The sequence below is a fragment of the Watersipora subatra genome, chromosome 6, assembly GCF_963576615.1.
Source record: "Watersipora subatra chromosome 6, tzWatSuba1.1, whole genome shotgun sequence".
Classification (NCBI taxonomy): Eukaryota; Metazoa; Bryozoa; class Gymnolaemata; order Cheilostomatida; family Watersiporidae; genus Watersipora; species Watersipora subatra.
In genome coordinates this window covers 37,894,677-37,907,124 of record NC_088713.1, presented here as the reverse complement: position 1 = coordinate 37,907,124, position 12,448 = coordinate 37,894,677, and the positions used below count along the sequence as shown (strand labels likewise).

General features: G+C 33.4%; 2 protein-coding genes across 7 annotated transcripts in view; one reads left to right on the top strand and one right to left on the bottom strand.

Moving 5' to 3' along the window:
* LOC137398898 (uncharacterized) overlaps window positions 1-12,448 on the bottom strand; it is a 194,923-nt gene that overhangs the window by 46,652 nt on the left and 135,823 nt on the right. The gene's annotated exons all lie outside the window — the stretch shown is intronic.
* Window positions 1-12,448, top strand: part of LOC137398899 (sulfotransferase 1A1-like) — a 209,476-nt gene that overhangs the window by 81,851 nt on the left and 115,177 nt on the right. The gene's annotated exons all lie outside the window — the stretch shown is intronic.

Sequence of the window (12,448 nt, the reverse complement as noted above, 5' to 3'; positions counted from 1 at the left end):
ATGAGTGTAATAAACTTTTATTTCAACCTTTTTCAATATAATTATGAACGGAAAATATGGCCTTCACATTTAATATGAAAAGAAAAGCTTGAAAGATCCAAAGAATTGCAGCGCAAGTTATAACTCCGTCATTGCAAGCAATTGATAAGGCTAACTGCAAGCAAGAGATATATATTTAGATATCTACAACAAGGCAGAGGTTAGTTAGCAAGTTTCCTCCACCCAAATGCTTGAAGTCGCTTTGCCCTCAGAAGAAGGCATAATGTAGGCAGTATTCGTTTGGCCCGTGAAAAGGTTTTTTCTCAATGTTATTGCAAGGTGTTTAAAAAATACAGCATCACCCTTTATTCGAATGCCAGTTTTAATAAAGCACCTCGCTAAAACAGGTGACAAAATGGGGGCAGCATTGTGTTCAAATAAAGGTTTTACGGTAGTCTCAAAAGCAGCATTAACCTGATGTTACCTTCAGAAAACTATCTTCGCAATTTCTATGGTTTGTTTCTCCCAACTCTAGCTCACACCTTTTCAATTATTTAAAATTTGTTACTTCTGAAAAAGCGATTTTCCGTAATATATAAATTTAAGAATTATGAAAAACTTTTTAAATGCTTTTTGGACTTATCTGAAAATTTACTAACGTTTGTCCGGATTGGCATCTTCTGCTCTACCTCCTTGTTGACCATGAAACTGTTCAATTCCATCAAAGCTGTCTGCCATTTTAGTCACATCATCATCAATGACTTTCTGAGTAAAAAAATTGACAAACAAATATGAGAATAAAATTTGATTGCATATTACCTGTGCATACAACCACCAAAGATAATCCCACGACCAAACAAGAGTGAAACGATTGATTGGGAGAATTATGATAAATGCACATGTGCACACAACTCCCGAAAAATTATCCGTTAACGGCCGTCACCAAACCCTTGCAACGAAATCCTATCAACAAATTTAACTATTTTTCAGTAAAGTCGTTTAAGTATAATAATGATACAAAACGCATATAAACCTATTTAAATATGTTACCAAGCCTTTGAAAGGTTGACGCAAATACCTAAAACTAACCCATCTGATCGGATTATACATAAATAGACAGATTTATTAGGACGAAAATCGTCACAAAACGCTTGAAAAGCTTCGTTTAATAAAAGTTAAGACCGGAAATTGAAATGCCGAGCGACAGAGAATAGAACGATAAAGTCTTGCCACAAATCGCCACAAAACGCTTGAACAGCTTGGTTTATTAATAGTTTCGACCGACCTACGAAACGCCAAAAAAGCCGTGCGACAGATAGTAGAACTGTTTACTGTGTACTGTTTGCCTACTGTTAGAGGCGTAGACCGATTTACAGGTACGAAAATGTGGTACACAGTTTATCAGCCTACGGTTTTGTCCAATTACCGAAGGTTTTTCAAATTATCTAGAACATCAGCCAGATTTCTTTACATCTTATCTAAAAGGTAGGGCGTTACTACAACGCCCTTTTATGACAAGAATATTTCTATATTTCACTCCAGTTTGCATAAAACTTCCAGACGCGTAAATGCCAACGCTTGCTCTCTGTTACATATCGCTGTCAAAACCATTCTACATTCATCACAACACAACCAACTTTCAAACTGTATATTACACATCAGTTTGCCGTTTAACGTTTAATATTGCATTTAGATTTACATTTGCAGAGATATAATAAACATATTTCTTTATTGTTGGCATTGTTGTTGTTAGTTAAATTACGTACAGTAGGCTAGGTCTACGGCTTGAATTAATGTTTATTTTATTATTGTAAAACATAAGTTTGAGATAGTTAAATATTTATTTTATTAATATTTATTTCTGTTACATATCGCTGTCAAAACCGTTCTACATTCAACACAACCAACTTTCAAACTGTATATTACAATATATTTTACTTTTAACATTGCATTTCAGATATGTAATAAACATATTTGATTATTGCTGTTGTTAGTTTAATTAATTACAGTAATTTAGGTGTACAGCTTGAATTAATATTTATTTTAACCAACAAACAACTTTCAAAATGTATATTACACGGCAGCTTGCCATTTACTTTTAATATTGCATTTCAATATAATAAGAGATATAATAAACATATATCATTATTGCTGTTATTTAAATTACGTACAGTAGTTTGAGTCTACAGCTTGAATTAATATTTATTTTATTTTTGTAAAACATAAGTTTGAGATAGTTAATTATTTTTTTTATTAATATTTATTTCTGTTACATTTCTGTTATTTCTGTTGCGCCTTTTTAGGGTCGTGCTCCCTCAAATTTATTTTATATCATCTCAAACAAGTCTCATTTACATTATACTCTGTCAATTCCTGCTGAGAACTACTTTTTCGCAACCATCAGTACCCTTTCTTTTTTCCATTACTACTTTGGTCGTGGGCTGTATGACAGTGGAATTTCTAGTATTAATATGTTATTTTATGAAACTAATCAAAACTCAAAAACAAAATGTTGCACTATGGTACAAATAAATAGATATAAGAAATATATATATATATATATACATATATATATATATATATATATATATATATATATATATATATATATATATATATATATATATATATATATATATATATATATATATATATATATATATATATATATATATATATATATATATATACATGTGTATGTAAATACAGATACATATGAAAAGAGGTATAATTATCTATGTATATATACAATATGTACACACATGTGGACATATAATATACATTTATTTATTTTCATAATAAGTACTATATGTTTTGTATATAATAATCATATATATTATATATACTTCTATGTATAATATATGTATATCTATGGTCATAGGTAAATATATATAAATATATACATATGTATTTATAATATATTAATGTTTATATATATATAAATTTATATATATTTCTCAAAGTTCATCATTTGTAGGATTGATTGTCCGGCTATAGATCATAAAATCTTGGAATAAATATTCTGTACCAAAGAAGATTCGATCTAAGATGTTGCCGTTCACCAGTCTGTCGCATCACCCACTAGACTACAGAAATCAACTAGCTAGCTAGCCAGTATAAGTCATTATATGAAAGCAAATACTTAACTGTTTTGCATATGACCCGGTCATAGCATAACGTCATGAAAAGCTGTTCACTCAAATTCGTATTAAACTAGCTAATAGCGAGCAACTGTCACTACTTCTCATTGTTTATAAGACAAAACACTTTTCTCATGATATGTAGTTTTGAAGTTAGAATGGCTAATATAATATAATAATAATTATAATAATATATATATATAATTGTTTCCTAACCCCGGATACCCCGTGTGGGTGGTAAATTCTGCTCTAACTCGGGTCTCCTACCAGATACCTGGGAGTTTGAGCACTCGCCTCAAGATCTTAGCTGTTCCCAATAGCGCACTTTTATGCAACTCACCTGAGCTGATTGTTGTTGGTATTTGGGCAAGCCACATTTTATGCGCCGGTGTTATTGCGCCCAGTGCCCCAATGACTACTGGGATTACAGTTGTTCTTACATTCCAGCATTTTTCAATTTCTTCTCCAAGAGGGAGATATTTCTCTACCTTTTCTTTTTCTTTGCTGGCTATATTGTAGTCATTGGGTACTGCTATATCTATTATAGTAGCCCTCTTGCTCTCCTTGTTTACCACCACTATATATGGTTGGTTTGCTAGGACATGCTTGTCAGTTTGGATGTAGAAGTCCCAGAGGATCTTAGCGCGGTCATTTTCATTCACCTTACCAGGAGCTTCCCACCAGTGTTGTGGTTTATTAAGGCCATACTCATCACATAGACTTCAATACACAATACCTGCGACATGATTATGCCGCTCAGTGTATGCGTTCCCTGCTAGCTTCCTGCATCCACTGATGATGTGTTGGATGGTCTCAGGTGCATCTTTGCACAGTCTGCATCTAGGATCGTCTCTAGTGTGATAGATTTTCGTTTGGAGTTGCCTTGTTGGGAGCACTTGCTCCTGGGCTGCCAAGATGAGCGACTTTGTATTGGCCGTTAGGTTTCCTTTGTTCAGCCACATATATGTCTGGTGAAGATCGCCAACCTTAGATATTTGTTGGTGGTAAGCACTATGAAGAGGTTTCGTGTGCCAGTCAATTTCCTCATCATCAGGCCGTAGGTCCGTTGTAAGAGCAGCCGATTGAAATTTAGCTATGAATATATTGAATATATATATTGAATATTGCTATATATATAATATTGCTATATATATATTGAATATTGAATATATAGCTATTGAATATATAATATATAAATATATTATATAACTATATATCGCCAACCTTAGATATATAATATATATGTAAGGTTGGCGATCTTCACCAGACATATATGTGGCTGAACAAAGGAAACCTAACGGCCAATACAGAGTCGCTAATCATGGCAGCCCAGGAGCAAGTGCTCCCAACAAGGCAACTCCAAACGAAAATCTATCACACTAGAGACGATCCTAGATGCAGACTGTGCAAAGATGCACCTGAGACCATCCAACACATCATCAGTGGATGCAGGCAGCTGGCAGGGAACGCATACACTGAGCGGCATAATCATGTCGCAGGTATTGTGTATAGAAGTCTATGTGATGAGTATGGCCTTAATAAACCACAACACTGGTGGGAAGCTCCTGGTAAGGTGAAGGAAAATGACCGCGCTAAGATCCTCTGGAACTTCTACATCCAAACTGACAAGCATGTCCTACCAAACCAACCAGATATAGTGGTGGTAGACAAGGAGAACACGAGGGCTACTATAATAGATATAGCAGTACCCAATGACTACAATATAGCCAGCAAAGAAAAAGAAAAGGTAGAGAAATATCTCCCTCTTGAAGAAGAAATTGAAAAATGCTGGAATGTAAGAACAACTGTAATCCCAGTAGTCATTGGGGCACTGGGCACAATAACACCGGCGCATAAAATGTGGCTTGCCTAAATACCAACAACAATCAACTCAGGTGAGTTGCAGAAAAGCGCGCTATTGGGAACAGCTAAGATCTTGAGGCGAGTGCTCAAACTCCCAGGTCTCTGATAGGAGACCCGAGTTAGAGCAGAATTTACCACCCACACGGGGTATCCGGGGTGAGGAAACAGGTTTATATATATATATATATATATATATATATATATATATATATATATATATATATATATATATATAGGTAAAATATACTACTGGTAGTTTCTTGCTAGTGCAATTCTCAGGCTGTAAACTTCAACTGAGAACAGTCATCATCTTGTCCCAGTGGAAGTCTACAGCCTGAGAATTGCACTAGCAAGAAACTGCCAGTAGCTGAAAAAATGATAAGTGGACTATTTATTTTTTTAGTTTTTGCTGCTCCATCCAATGTGGAGCACTCTGATTTTAGTTTTATGTATGATACATTTTAATACAAATATATATATATATGTATATATATATATATATATATATATACAGTCAAACAACGGATAGCTCGAACCCATGGTTAACTCGATTGGTTTCTTTGGTCCGTTCCCATGTAATGATGAATTGCTATAGATAACTCGACCTCAACTCTGTTAACTCGAACAGTTTTTTGCCCAACGGCTACCGAGACGGTTTTGCAACTCAGCTAAATTTTGTACTGCCTAGCGGCTATTTTTGCAACGACGCCATTCTGCATATTTTGTGACAACCTTGAATAATTTTGTAAAGAAATGTGATGCATTCGCAATTGGGTAAACTCGAGCCCCCGATGAAGATTTTAAAAAGGCTTTGGAACCCAGCTACGTTTAGTATTTATGACTTGCCGCTAGTTTTTAATTAGAGGCAGTAGTTATTCTCTCTTGCGATTGAAAATAAAACTAATTATTCATGAAATTTAATAATTCACGGAATTGAATGTTCTCGAAATCACGAATTTCTAAATCCATCAAACATGTTCATCCTGTAGGGTATATATATACACACAAACATATATATATTGATATTTATCATACTTAGAGCTAACATCAGAGTGCTCAACATAGAATGGAGCAGTACAAGTTAGAAAATTGAACCGTTTACTTATCTTTTTCCAGCTACTGACAGTGATTACTTTACAGCTGAAACTTTTAGCTCCATTTCATAAAACTGACGTTTTACTATGTTTAATATATAGGCATTCAGCATGCTTTATCTTTTATGTCTAGTTGCCATAAATTTTGTTCATAAAAAATCTTTAGCACAAAAATGCAATACAAATTTTTCAGACTCAAGTTATGGATCTGTTGATTTTACCACACTCAACTTTAAGTAAAAAAATCTTTTGGAGAGATAAAAAATATATAAAAAAGATGATGCAAACCATTTGGTAGTTACACACTTTTGTCACGTCTTTGTTTGAAAAGCTAACAGTTACTCTACCCTGTTTGTCAACTACTTTAGGGAAGTAACAATATTCAGACATGAAGAGTGGCAATGTTCAGTAGACATATACAATACTAAACATTTCAATGTTTCCACTCTTAGTGTTACCCAATCAAGCTAATGCTATTTTTTGCGCACTGTTATATCTGTACATAATAAAAAGAAAATCTATTATAGTTGATTAATGATGCATTAACCCTTTGGCTGCAAAAAACAACCAAACTGTCGTTCATCAGCTCCATGGGAAGACAAATTTTGTGTCGCTTTCGGTGGACATTAAAAAAGCTGTCGCCTAGTAACAATAAACAAAGGATATAAATGCTAGTAAGTCTCAAAAAATACCGTCAAAATATTAGTCACTGAAATACCATATGAAACCATCATTTGAGAGGTGTTGTCTTGTGCTAAAAACTAAAATATACAACACCGCGAGCAGCTCTTTTGAAAAAATGGAAGCTGGAAAAACCAGTCAACATGCCGCTCGAAGTTCAAGATGAAAAATAGAAATTCATCAGATCTGGCAATTGTTAGAGATCTTTTGTCTGATTAGTTTGATAATAACTCAGATGATGGTACTGATTTAAACTCTGAAGACTTTGAATATACAAAGAAATGTGATTGTTATGGTAGCTCGGACATTGACTATGCTACTGGTGTTGGCTATGCTGTGGCGTTTGACTCTACTAAAAAGAATGCTTTTAAGCATTTCATACGTAGGCAATTGTACGTAGTCATTGCTTTTTTGAAGTGGTATACATGCAAATAAATATGTATGGTCAAAATATCTTTTAATTCAAATAAGATTAAGTTTGAGAGATGTATGTTCATATTATATTGATTTCACAGAATTTCAAAAAAAAATAGAAAAGATCTCACAAAAAAAAATTGCACAATTTTCAGTAGTTGTTGCGAGGCGTTTACCAACCCAAAGGATTAAGATTTGTTGTGTGTGAAGGTTGACTTATGCGGTTGAACAATCATTCAATGAAAAGTAATCATGTTCATGTTCATTTTCAACAAGAATAATTTTGTGTTATCATTTAATAAATTTGGAGACGACCAAACAAGGCAGATACATTTAGCCGATGCAAAACCAGGATCTTTGAAACATAGTATGACCAAATTCCTAAAGCTCATGATTTGAACATGGATAACCGTTACAAAAACCTCTCAAGTGGAAGAGGTTTAGATGACACAATGCTCTGGAATTTAGGGCATTGAAGCCTGATCTCTATATAGACTGCAAATATCCGTAACAGGATAGCTGGATTATTGAAATCGAATTGAACCCCGACTCTTGGCGGCATTAGTCGGCGTTGTATACAAAGGTTGAATGTGGTTTAAAACATTGGGAAATGCTCAGGATCTTTTTCAAACTACATGGAATGTGTAAAGGTTATCCTAAAATGCTCGTTAATGCATTGCTGCTAATAGAGAAACAATTTTATTCTTACTTTTTTTAGCAGCTGTCCTTAGGGAGTTATATCATGTAATTGCTATACTAGTGCAGTTTTATTCAAACACCAGGCTCTAAGCCCTCATGTGTAATGTTCTAATGTTCTAATATATTAAACTGTCCTTTTGGTTTTGGCATCAATATGAGAGCCGTCCTCAATCCAAGCAATTAGTATGATTGCGTGCATGTTCTTGTCATAGTATTTCTAGTTATTTTAATAGCATCATCTACCAAAACCTTTGGGATTACTAGGTCATTTAGTTTCACAAGTAATTGATCAAATTGATGTTGCTTGTAAGGGTAAGCAACCGTAGTTAAACAATTATAAAAAGCTAATTGGATGACTGACACAATGTTATGAACCTGAGGTGACAAGAAACGACAAGTTATTTGTGGAAGGTCTTTTTGAATCACAGATATTTTCACTTGACCTACGTTTAGAGAGTTTAAACAAAAAAGTGTTTGGATGCGGTCAGAAAGCACTGCTGTTCACAGTTATTTTTTTCTGTCACTAAATTAGTTTTAAATTGCCATAACATATTATGGTAGTAATAGGTTACTCATCAATATTTATTTCAGTTTAATATATCATTTATGAGAGCACTTTACGACTTACAATATATTTAGGCTTTATCGTATCAAAGTTTCTAGGTATTTAACCCACAATTATAAGATTGTCTGATTAGAATGAGCACATATGTGTTTTGTTGGTGCTACTAAATGCAGCCAATAATTAAGGTGCCTGCTATGCCTCATTGCTAGAGCAAACTGAACAATATGCTTGAAGCCACATCTGGTTCCTGAACACCTGTATATTCAAATTTATTAGAATCTTTGATTCCCACTTCTTCCAAGCTTGTTTTGCTGATAGTTAGTGAGAAGGATTTAAAATGAAATCGATAAAGCAGCATTCGTATGGTAGGACTGAGAGGAATCAACTACATTTTCACGAAAGTTTGATAGCAACTTCGGTGGTTGCCAGTTTTTGTACAGTTAGGATATGGGCAGTCTTGTTTAATAAATACCGAATAAATTAAAAATACAACAAATAAACTTGAAGGAGTGTAGAAATACTATTCAAATGCAAAAAGGTCATGCTACACTTTAGTTGTGTGCATGAAAACACTATTTTTTTGGTGATGTAATTTTTTTTTTAATAAATTACCCATGTGTTGTACTGAACATTCACAGAATGAGCAAACCATTAAAAAGAATTTAAGATTTGCTTGCAAAAATGAAAAAAATGTCAAGTTATTCTAAACAATACAAAGTAATTTGAAATAGCTATGTTTAAGAAAGGTAATTAGAATGTCTTTAAAATTTTCATCAATAAAATATTTTTGTTGAGTTATTAATTTGCAATGTGGCTTGTGGAGCGTTTATTTTAAAGCAGAAATCAGCAGCTACGTTTTCAACAACTTGCTTTTCATTATTTGCTTATTATAGGCATCCGACGTATGTTATCTTTTATGCATAGTTCACATAAATCTTGTCCCTAACAAATCTTTAACATAACACTGTAATAAAATTTGTTCAGACTAAAGTGATGGATCTGTTAGTTTTACCACAATCATTGTTCAGCATGGAAAATAGTTAGGAAAGTTGAAACCAATAATTTGGTAGTTACACACTTTTGTCACACCACTGTTGAAAAAGCTAAGTCTAGACTATAGTCAAATATTGTTTGAGAATTAACAGTATTCAGACAGGAAGAGCGTCAAAGTTCAGTAGATATATACCATACTAAACATTTCAATGTTCTCACTCACAGTGTTACACAATCAAACTAAGGAACCTAGTTCTACGCCGTTGCGTCTGTATATGATAAACAGTAAAGAAATTACATTGATAAAATGTTCATTAAAATTTGTATTGTGGGTGATCAAAAAACATAAATGACAAAGTAAAAAAAATATTTTCTCCATTGTGCAAGGTAGATGATGAGCTTTTGTTTATCCCCATTCCTTTCTCCTTGTATTCTACTTGAAATCTTTAACTTATCTAGTAAACTCGGACATATATTTTTCTTGTCACTTGCTACAAGTTTGCATAATCGTGTGCATCAAGCTTCCTTTCATGTTCATTTTCTCAACTGAGAAAATTATGTAAGGATGTATGCCAAACCATATTTTTAATAAAGCTGAGTAAATTTTGCCTTTCTATGACTTTTATAAGTACAGCACAATCTGAAAAAAACGTTTGCTGTTACTAGCAAATTAGTTCAAGTCATTCTTTTGAGTATCAGTGAAACTTAGGATCTTCTGAGAGGTTTCAAAACTTACTTCTATCGGGAGCAGCAAAAAACAGTACTAAAATGAAAAAATACTTACTGATGGTGTCTACACGTACTGCTTGAGCTTGGTGGTGCATCTACAGATCACACAGAGTTCCTACAATTGTAAAACATGACAATGTAGTTTTGCATACTTGCATCATCAACATTCAAATAACTTCAGCAAGTTTTCAATGAACTACAGCATAAAACTGTACAAATACTTTCTCCAGATCATTGATCGATTGATTGATTGCTTCTTTTAAGCTATCCATAATTATTGAGTTTGTTTACTAAGTGGAGCTGTACAGTTGAGCAACAGATATAAGTTGGATGTCAATTGATATGAAAATAAGCAGTGCCAACAATTAGAAAGTCGTTGCCGTTTATATTTAAATATGATTTCCTAGCAAATTTTGGTAACTTAAGACGCTGCCTCTATTCGGTACCTAAATGTGCTGATTTTGCAAACTAAAGCAAGGCGTCTCAACTTACTTGGATTTAAATAGAATGCTTAGTACGAATAACTAATAGTGCTTTTGATTCTAATAGGGTGACCAATCTTTTTTGGATAAGTTATTATGATTACTTCACTAGTGCCATTGTAGCAGCAGGTGTTTATGCGGCTTTTTATTAATGAATTTGTGTTGCTTTAGTAATCACTTTTGATTACAATAAATCTTATAAATTGTTTTTTATTGGTGCAGATAAGACGAATATTCAGTTTTAGCCACTATAAGCATGTTGGAGGAAAATTTTTCTAATAACACAAAATAACTTGCTTCGAAACAGGAGAAGGCTTTTAGAGTCAGTGAATTTTGAGATGAAAACATGTTTTTAATGATAACCAAATGGTAATGAGTTAATAATATTGTTGTTCGCATTATAAAAAAAATTCAAACTCACATCACTGCCAGGAAATCTGACAACCATTAAATTAACCTATTAAATGCAGCATATAGAGGTGATATCATAGTTTAGCTTTCAACAACTGTTGTCTAAAAATTTTATAGACTTTATTCCTAATATCAACCTATTTTGGGTTTTTATTTCGCAGAAGTTGGTGCTTAATTTGCTGAATTTAACGCAAACAATCATTGTTCATGAAAGCCATATCATAGACAAAACCAAGTGAGTTGACCAGCATTATAGACAAACATAAGAACACGTCTGTTGGCCTGAGAATAACATTGCAGGTGATTATTGAGTGCTAATAAAGCTAATCTCATTAAATTAATTAAATTTAATGAATCAAAATTATATGAGACATTTAGCAATTAGACAATGCTATAGACTGATGAAATGAGCACGTTTTTCTCGGGAAATACGCCCTTCTTAATAGTTCTACTATCTGTCGCACGGCTTTATTGGCGTATCATTGACCGGTCTTAATTTTGATTATCAAAGCTTGTCAAGTTTTTTATTGCAATTTTCGGCCAAATTAATCTGTCTATTTGTGTATAATTCGATTAGATGGGTAAGTTTTAGGATATTGTCGACAATTCTCAAAGACTTGTTAACATATTTAAATAGGTTTATATATTTTTTGTGTCGTTATTATACTTAAACGACTCTATTGAAAAATGGTTAAATTTGTTGATGAGATTTCGGTGCAAGAGTTTCGATGTTGTTGATGAATAATTTCTGTAAGTTGTATGCACATGCATTTATCATAAAGACTCTCAGGCATTTGCCCTGCTGGTTTGTTTGTGGGATAATTCGAAATACACATTTTTTTCTAGCTGAAGTGATATATTTGGTAGTTTTGTGGCTATCCAGAGACTTTGGTTGAAAACTTTTCATTGAAAAAATATTGATAGGGTAGGACGGCTACCGGTTTGGTCAACATAGCTCAACTTATACCAATGGACATTTATTAATGGAAAAATAATCAGGTTTGACCTCAAAAGTAATAATTTTGCATTATCATTTATTGAACTGGGTGTCAACAAAAACAATTCAAACACATTTAGCTGATAAAAAGCGATCGGCTATAAAACCGTCTGACCAGATTTCTGAAGCGAATGATTTGAAGGTTGATAATTATTAGAGAAGTGGAGGCTTGAATAACACATTCCTGTGACATTTAGCACATTGAAGCCTGATCTCTATATCAACTGTAGGCGTCAGTGACAGGACTGCTAGATTATTTTAAATAAATTGAAACCTGAGTGCTGACACTAGCTGTCGGTGGTGAAAACAAAAGTTGAATGCTGTCTAAAACCTTGCGTGACTGAAGACTAACTCTCCCTAAATGCTGAGAATGTGTGAAAGCCAGCTGAAGTTGACCATTG